This window comes from Bos javanicus, chromosome 3 (genome assembly GCF_032452875.1).
Source record: "Bos javanicus breed banteng chromosome 3, ARS-OSU_banteng_1.0, whole genome shotgun sequence".
Classification (NCBI taxonomy): Eukaryota; Metazoa; Chordata; class Mammalia; order Artiodactyla; family Bovidae; genus Bos; species Bos javanicus.
Window position 1 is genome coordinate 7027765 of NC_083870.1, and position 8863 is coordinate 7036627.

Genomic DNA, 8863 nt, shown 5'->3' on the forward strand with positions numbered 1-8863 from the left:
ATGCTGGGAAAGATTGAGGGCAGGAGGAGAAGGGGATGACAGAGGATGAGATGGTTGGATGGCATCACTGACTCAATGGACATGAGTTTGGGTGAACTCCAGGAGTTGGTGATGGACAGGGAGGCCTGGCATGCTGCGATTCATGGGGTCACAAAGAGTTGGATATGACTGAGCGACTGAACTGAACTGATGAGGGTGATATATTTAATCTGAATATATCTGTTTTGCCATTGTTAAAATGTTAAAATGCACTTCAGAGTAGCTTTTAAGGTGTAAACAGTAGAGTTCTTACCTTTGAGAAGTTGTTCTTAAACTAGAGGTTCTCAGCAGATGCCCTCGGGAGCTAAAAAATATCATAGAACCAGGCTGAATATAAATACAGCAAAAATAGTTATTTAAAATGGTTATTAAAAAAGCAGAAGTTGGATTGCAAAGTTAAACAGAGATGAAGAAATCGATGCAGTGGGTGTAGAATATATATGAACGGTTTGATGAAACATACTTTCCAATCCAGAGAATTTTATAGATGACAGGAACAATTGCAAAATGTTTATTTTTAGCACTGCTCAAATGATACATTTCTAAGTTTCTACTGAGCTTGGGTAATAAAATATGAGTGGCTTATTTTTGAGCTTTTTTCTGGGAACATAATTCCTTATAGTGAGTATCAAAAGTGTATTCTACCACTGCATTCTGCAAACCCGTGTCCTATATGTTCTCAGGAAGACACCTGTAAAAAAGATGTCTGAAAAAAAGAGGTGTCTGGCTAATCCTTTCGTTCATCCTTTATTCATTCCACATACATTTATGACATGCCCATGGAACAGACACTCTTCTAGGCACTCTGGATATATCAGTGAACAAAATAAAGATTGCTGACTTTTTTTTCAGCTTATATTTTTACCCTACTCAGACAAAAACAGTTTGCGACCCCATGGACTGTAGCCTACCAGGCTCCTCCCTCCATGGGATTCTCCAGGCAATAATACAGGAATGGGTTGCCATTTCCTTCTCCAGGGGATCTTCCTGACCCAGGGATTGAACCCGGGTCTCCTGCATTCCAGGCAGACGCTTTAACCTCTGAGCCACCAGGGAAGCCCAAAACATAATAAATAAATTAGTAAACTACAGAGTACACGGGAAAGGTATAAATGCAATGGTAAAAATGAAAAAGAAAAGGCAGAATAAGGAGAACCAAGAGTTCATAGAGGTGGTGTGCAGGAAGCTGCAGTTTTACAAAGAACATAACAGGGTTGACAAGACGACATTTGAACAAAAACTTAAGAGGTGGTGAGGGAATTATCCACGTGAACAAAGAAGAAGAGCAGCAAAGAGAATAACCAGTACAAAGGTTTTGGTTCAGAGGTGCGCTTGGCACATTCAGGAGCGATTAGGAGGCCAGTGTGGCTGGAGCAGAGTGAGCAGGAGGCAGAGTAAGAAATGAGACCAGAGTGGTGAGGTGCAGGAGAACAGGTCATGCAGGACTCTGTAGCCCTGCAGGGTCCTTGATACTTATTGTGAGTGAAAGGAAAGCCCATTGATTAACTGAAAAACATAGCCTTCAAAATCAAACTTAAATACCTTCTCCCATATGAAGCCTTCCTTGATTTCTTTGGTCAAGTTTGACCAATGACTCCTCTGTGGGTATAACTGTACCTAGTTCATCCTGTAAATATTGCTCACTGGTTTGCAATTATTTGTTTTCTTTTTCATCTCCTCAACATGACTGTGAACTTCCTGAAGGCAGTGTCTATGTCTTCTCTGTTTCTCTCTCTCTCCTGCCTAGTTGAATTCCCAGGACATACGAGATACTCATAAATACCTTGTGGATGAATGAATCTTGCTCTCAGCATCAGTGTTTCCCCGCACTTTATAGGCTCCCCTTGCTTAGTTTTCTTAGTCCTAGCCAGGCTACCCAATGCTGCCTTGCTGGTCCTGAGATCCTGAATTTTCACTTTAGGCGTAAGACCTGTACTGTGTAACTCCAAGGAGCGGTTATTTCTTTAGTTGGGGTAACTCACCAGGTAAACTAGTCCACTTATATATGCTAGTGGTAAAGACCCATCCCAGATTTGTGCTTATTTCTTTCACCAGGCCCTTCAGTGATAATGTCTCTGCTTCTTTACCTGCCCTTTGAGTGTCTCTAATGGGCATAGATATCAAGCTGGAGGATAGATTTGGGTATATTGTTGAATTATTGTGATAGCCTCCTACTATCTCTCTGCTTCTGGTTTAGCCCCTTTTCAGTCTATTCTCAATACATTCATTGCAGTGCTCTTTTAAAAGTTTAGTCAGATTCATGTCTTTCTGTTGCTCAAAATTTGGCAATTGATTGGTTTGATCTCCTTGCAGTTCGAGGGCATCTTATTAGTCTTCTCCAATACCATTCTTCAAAAGCATAAATCCTTCAGTGCTCAGCCTTCTTTATGGCCCAACTCTCACATCCATACATACATGACTACTGGAAAAACAGTAGCTTTGACTAGACAAACCTTTGTTGGCAAAGTAATGTCTCTGATTTTTAATATACTGTCTAGGTTGGTCACAGCTTTTCTTCCAAGGAGCAAGTATCTTTGAATTTCATGGCTGCAATCACCATGCAGTGATTTTGGAGTCAAAGAAAATAAAGCCTGTCACTGTTTCCATTGTTTCCCCATCTATTCGCTATGAAGTGATGGGACCAGATGCCATGACCTTTCTTTTTGGAATGCTGAGTTTTAATTCAGCTTTTTCAGTTTCCTCTTTCACTTTCATCAAGAGGCTCTTTAGTTCCTCTTTACTTCCTGCCATAAGGGTGGTGTCATCTGCATATCTGAAGTTACTGATATTTCTCCTGGCAATCTTGATTCTCAATTTTCCCCCTCTCTTTCTCCCACTATATCCACAAATCCATTCTCTACATCTGTGCCTCTTTTCCTGCCCTGAAAATATGTTCATCAGTACCATTTTTCCTAGATTCCTAATGTATGTGTTGTAATATTCATTAGAAGGACTGATGCTAAACTTGAAGGTCCAATATTTTGGCCACCTGATGGGAAGAGCTGACTCACTGGAAAAGACCCAGATGCTGGGAAAGATCGAGGGCAAAAGGAGAAGGGAGCAACAGAGGATAAGATCGTTGGATGGCATCACTGACTCAATGGACATGAGTTTGAGCAAACTCCAGGAGATGGTGAAGGTCAGATAAGCCTGACATGCTGCAGTCCATGGGGTCTCAAAGAGTCGGACATGACTTAGTGACTGAACAACAAAATAATAATAGTATCATCAAAATTGTTAATAACAGCAAAAAACATTGAATGATTTTAAGATTTCTTTGCAAGTCTGTACATCCTGTGACTGAGCTGGACCCTTTGAGGCCTTCCCAGAATAAACTCCAACCCATTAGGGTCCTCTGCCTGCCTTTTTAAAAGAGTTAAAAACTGTATAAAAACTTCAGTCAAAGATAAATTTAATCAGAGAGTTGAAGAAACACAGAAAGAAAGGAAAACAGTCAAGCAAGATAATGTAATAATACTTTAGCCCTTAAATAAAGTCAAGGATCTTTAGTTCTTCCTCAAGGACTATGGATAGTATTGAGTCATGTCTTTTGAGGTGTTTTGTAGCTACTGAAATCCCCGCTAGGTGAAAGAAGTTAACTTTATGCTGCCCATGAGCACAGAGACCCCAGCCCAGTTGGAACCAGAAGGTTGATAATGCTGACTCCCAATCACCTTACCACCAACCAAAAGAATAGCCATGAGCTGATCACACCCTACTCATTTAACACTGGAAGACTCCTTGCTACTCGGTCCAGGGTGGGTCACACAGTCTTGAGGGCATTATTCTGCTGTGGCCCCAAAGCAATGAAGCTGTTCTTTTCTATGTCACCCAAAACCCCACGTCTCCACATTTCTATTTGGCACCAGTGAACAGAGGCTGCATTTTGGCACCAATCCTTAGATATCTCACACACAGAATATACAATGAACATATTGGGGCTGCTTTTCTGCAATCAAATCAGCTTTGGATACAAGAGTACTCCTCATGGATCTGCTTTATTACCATGACCCTCTGTCCAAGGGAGACTGTGAGATCTTGCTGTTGGCGGATGGCAACTGTCTGTGAAATGGTGAGCCCTGTGCATCTGTGTCTCATGAGTAGTAGCATCATCTTCCACATATTTGGAACCTTATGTTAAACATAGGACTGATAACAGGTAGAAAAGAAATTGTGCTTCACTGCTCTTTACATGCATTCTGCCACCTCTGTTTGCAATATTTAAAATACTAATAGTATTACACATTTTTATTTAGCTTTTATTTAGATTTAATGTTTATCATTTCCTCTTGTCTCTCTCTGGGTCTACTAAGGTAAGTATAAATAATCACTATTATTTAGATGAATAAGCAAGCCCAAAATTTCTCAGATGACTTGCTCTCACTAAAATCCATCTGATATCAGGTGAAAATACCAGAACTATCCTACCAAAGTGATTACTTAAAGGCTAATGTAGAAAGCAACACTGACTTAAAGATAGTCTCCCAATAGACTATGGTCCATTGAAACTTTCTCACCTTTTACCTACAATGGAAGTTAAAATCAAGTGAGTCAATCATAAGATAAAGATATATTTCTCTCTGGGGATACAGAGATGAGACAGGTAGCCCTAAGGTGTTCTGGGTCTATTGGAGGAAAGTGAGTTGAGCAAATACTGTAAACTTAAAATTTCCAACTCTTGCCCATCTTCCTGTGCCAACAATGAAACTTCTGGCCTTCTGTAGGCAGCTCTTACCTGGGCCACCACATATATACCAGATCAGCCTTCACTGAGTCTCTACTTCTGCTGCTCCTGGGGTCGCAACTTGGCTCTGCATGGAAGCAATTTTATTATTTGAGACTTCCTTTCTAGTCTTTGTTTTTCTTCTGTGACCCAGTTCTTTTTCCTTTTTCTTACATACATTTCTCCTGAAACTTCTGGGCCCCTTATTTCATAGTCCACACATTTCCATATCTCTTTCATCTAATTGCAGGATGTTCATTTTATTAGTTATCCATTAACAGAATCAGGCTGGCTGTTAACATCACTCTCATCCACTTCTGGGGCATCCCATAACATATGGAGTGATTAAAGATCCTTAGGAAGCCTTATGAGGACCCACCATTGTCTGATTTATCTCTTCAGCCTGGTTGCAACTCTTCTCTGCCTTGAAGTTAACACCTCAACAACCTTAAAATGCTGTGGTCTCTCATCTATATTCCTGGCTCCTGCTATGCTGTCTGGAATGCTCTTCCTCCCACCTCTTATTTCTTTGTCTCCTACACAGGGTAACTCTTAATTATTCTTTAAGAATTAGCTAAAAATAGGATGGTAGTCTAGAGGCTAAGATTCAGTATTCCCAGTGCAGGAGGGCCCCAGTTTGATCCCTGGTCAGGGAACTAGATCCTACATGCTGCAACTAAAGATCCTCACACTGGAACTAAGACTCAGCCCAGGGACTTCCCTAGTGGTTCAGTGGCTAAAACTCTATGCTCCCAATGCAGAGGGCCTGGGTTCAAATCCTGGTTGGGGAGTTAAGGTCCCATGTGCCATAAGTAAGACCCAGCACAGCCAAATTTTTTTTTAAAAAGACCCAGCTCAGTCAAATAAATACATAAATATTTTTTAAAAGAAAACTTTATCAAATTTCTTTTTTTTTTTAATTACTTTACAATATTGTATTGGAAATTTAAAAAACATCTTGAATATTAAAAAATAAATAAATAGAAAATAAAGAGTAACATTCTGTGGGAAAACTCTCAAAAAAAAAAGTTTATCAATTTTACCTTTTATTTGCTAAAGATATGTAAAGCAGCAGTTAACATTTATTGAGGGCTTGCTAAGTGCCAAGCATATGGATGTTTTCCTTTAAAGCTTTCAGCACTCAAATGTGGTAGGTTTTATTATTTTTATCATTTTCTAAATGAGACAAGTAAGACTTTGAGAGCACTTTATCTGCTTTCTCCAGGAGGACCCCACCCACAAACAGGGATAAGTGTTCCCATATTATTATCCTATGCATATTTTTATCATTGCACTTAGTACATAGTGTTACAATGCTATTTGTGTATGTTTTACTTGTTTTCACTGGGCCAATGAATTCCTTGAGAACAGAGATTGTTTCTTACCTATCTGAATTTGCAAACCTAGCAAGGTGACTGAATTGTTGAATATTGGCTGCATGAATACCTCACTCTATGAATGAATGAATGAATGGGTGCCATCATATGGCCTGTTCAACTATTATAAAAGCATAGACTAGGTAACACAAACTGCCTAGGAGCAGTGAAAAATAAAAAGACTCATGGAGGAGGTGTCCTCTCAGATGAACTTGAATGAAGAGTAGGAGATGTGAAGACAGTCAAGGGAATGAGCACAGCAATAGCTTCAGTTCATGCCTTGAACAAGACCTCAGATTTAAGGTGTCCCAATATGTCTGTGCAAGGCTGAGAAGTAGAATATGTATATTTAGAAACAGAAGGAGATGACAGTATAAATGGAAAGGCCAGATTATAAAGGGTTTTGCATAAAGTACCTTGAATGATTATAAGCAGGGAAGAACCTGATTAAATTATTTGAATCATCTATTTAGACAGTGGATGGAAAATGGTTTGAAAGGAATATGAAGCAATTTGTGAGAAGTTAATTGAAAACAATCAGGAAAAAGATTGGATTGGAAAAAGAAAAGGACATGACCAAAGGTGATAGCAATGGAGAAGGTGAAGAAGATGGGATGAATATGATTGATAGGCTGTATAGATATAAATATATGGACATGATGGGATGGATATGAATAATAGGCTGAAGTGATTGAACTTAGTTACAGGCTAATTGTGGGAGGTGTGAGAGAAGAAGTTTCAAATGACTCCACAGTTTTTGACTTCAGAAATCAGAAATGAGAAAATAGCAGTGCTATAAGCCAGTAGTGAGAACCAAAATAAGAAGAAGAAGAAAAAGGAGAACAGATTTTGGTGAGAGGAGGCACAGAGAAGAAAGATAAAGAATTTTGTTTGGGATGTATTAATTCTGTAATACTTATGTGATGTCCAGGTAAGTTACATGCATTATCTCATTTATTATCTGCAAAACCCATCTTCAGTAGGTAATATATCCCTATTTTGTGGGAAAAGGAATGAAACTTCTTATTAACTAATGTGTTCCCTAGCTTATCAATGTCCCTAATTCCAGTGCTCGAGGTGGTCCCCTTGGAACTGTGCTGTAAAGTGCCCAGGCAGGGGACTTGACCAAGCTGGGAAACTGAGGGCTTAGCAACAGATCCTGATATGTGGAATCTTGCATTCTGCTTCCTACAGATGAGCTACCTGTTCTTTGCACGCTTCCTTAGTGGCTCAGTCAGTAAAGAATCTGCCTACAATACAGGAGACCCTGGTTTGATCCCTAGGTCAGGGAGATCCCCTGGAGACAGGAATGGCAACCCACTCCAGTATTCTTCCTGGAAAATCGCATGGACAGAGGAGCCCGGCAGGCTACAGTCCATGAGGCCTCAAAGAGTTGGAACACAATTGAGAGACTAACACTTTTACTTTCTTCTTTCTGTGCTAGAATAGCAATATGCCAACTTCCAAGCTTTCACAGATCTAAATGAAGACATTATGGAGAAGCTCAGAAGTAATGGAAGGAAATCACAGGGGAGCGTTGGCCTGCAGCATATGGCACCAACCAGAAAGCTATGTGGTAAGCACGGACAGGAAACGTTTCCTGATCTCACAGCGTGATATAGCATACAGAAAACACCAAAGTGTAAAACACGGTCTGTGCAGGTGATACTGTGAGGTTAGAAGTTGGAACTGGGTCTGACTTTATAATCTTCAGAGTCAAAACAGAATAGATATTTGGAGATGCAAGGAATTCATCAGCTGGTATGAAGGGAAAGGAGGAAAGTAGCTTTCTGTAGGAAGGTTGCAGGTCAGAAGAACCTAAACCCTGCTCAGGGCATGGTCACTGAGGAAGATGGCAATTAAAGAAATCGGTTAAAAAAAAAAAAAAGAAAAGGCCTTTAGAAAGTCTCTACAGTCTAAAAAGTCACAGTCTCTATGTATTTTATAGCAGTTCGTAGTAGAAAAATCAAACAAAATGCAAAAGCATGAAGAAGAAAGAAGAAACCCTCTAAAACCTTACCATATAGAAATGATCCTTATCAATATTTGGGGAAAATTATTTCTAGACTTCTCTCTGTGCACATACATATGCAGAAACACGTACACATAAGCACATACACACACACACACACGCACACACACAAAGCCACACACATATGTGCTTAGGTGGAATCTTCTGATTTTTCTGATCTATTACATTTTATAACTCAAAAGATATACCATGGACACCTTTCTACATCCATGAAAGCATGTATTTGTAATAATTTTATAATCGCCCAGTATTCTATTGAATGTATGTATCAGTTCAATTCAGTTCAGTCACTCAGTTGTGTCCAATCTTTGTGACCCCATGGACTGCAGCACGCCAGGCTTCCCTGTTGGTCACCAACTCCCAGAGCTTGCTCAAACTCATGTCCATCAAGTCAGTGATGCCATCCAACCATCTCATCCTCTGTCATCCCCTTCTCCTCCTGCCTTCAATCTTACCCAGCATCACAGTCTTTTCAAATGAGTCACTTCCTCACCTCAGGTGGCCAAAGTATTGGAGCTTCAGCTTCAGTATCAGTCCTTCTAATGCATATTCAGGACTGATTTCCTTTAGGATGGACTGGTTGGATCTCCTTGCAATCCAAGGGACTTTCAAGAGTCTTCTCCAATACCACAGTTCAAAGCATCAATTCTTAAGCACTCAGCTTTCTTTATAGTCCAACTCTCACATCCATAC

The 8863-nt window shown here is 40.0% G+C and overlaps 1 non-coding gene across 1 annotated transcript; it reads right to left on the reverse strand.

Annotated features, from left to right (window-relative positions):
* Positions 1-1022: 1022 nt before the first annotated feature.
* TRNAS-GGA (transfer RNA serine (anticodon GGA)) lies at positions 1023-1095 on the reverse strand. Its single transcript has one exon. It is a non-coding gene; the product is annotated as a tRNA-Ser (tRNA).
* Between the last annotated feature and the right edge of the window lie 7768 nt (positions 1096-8863).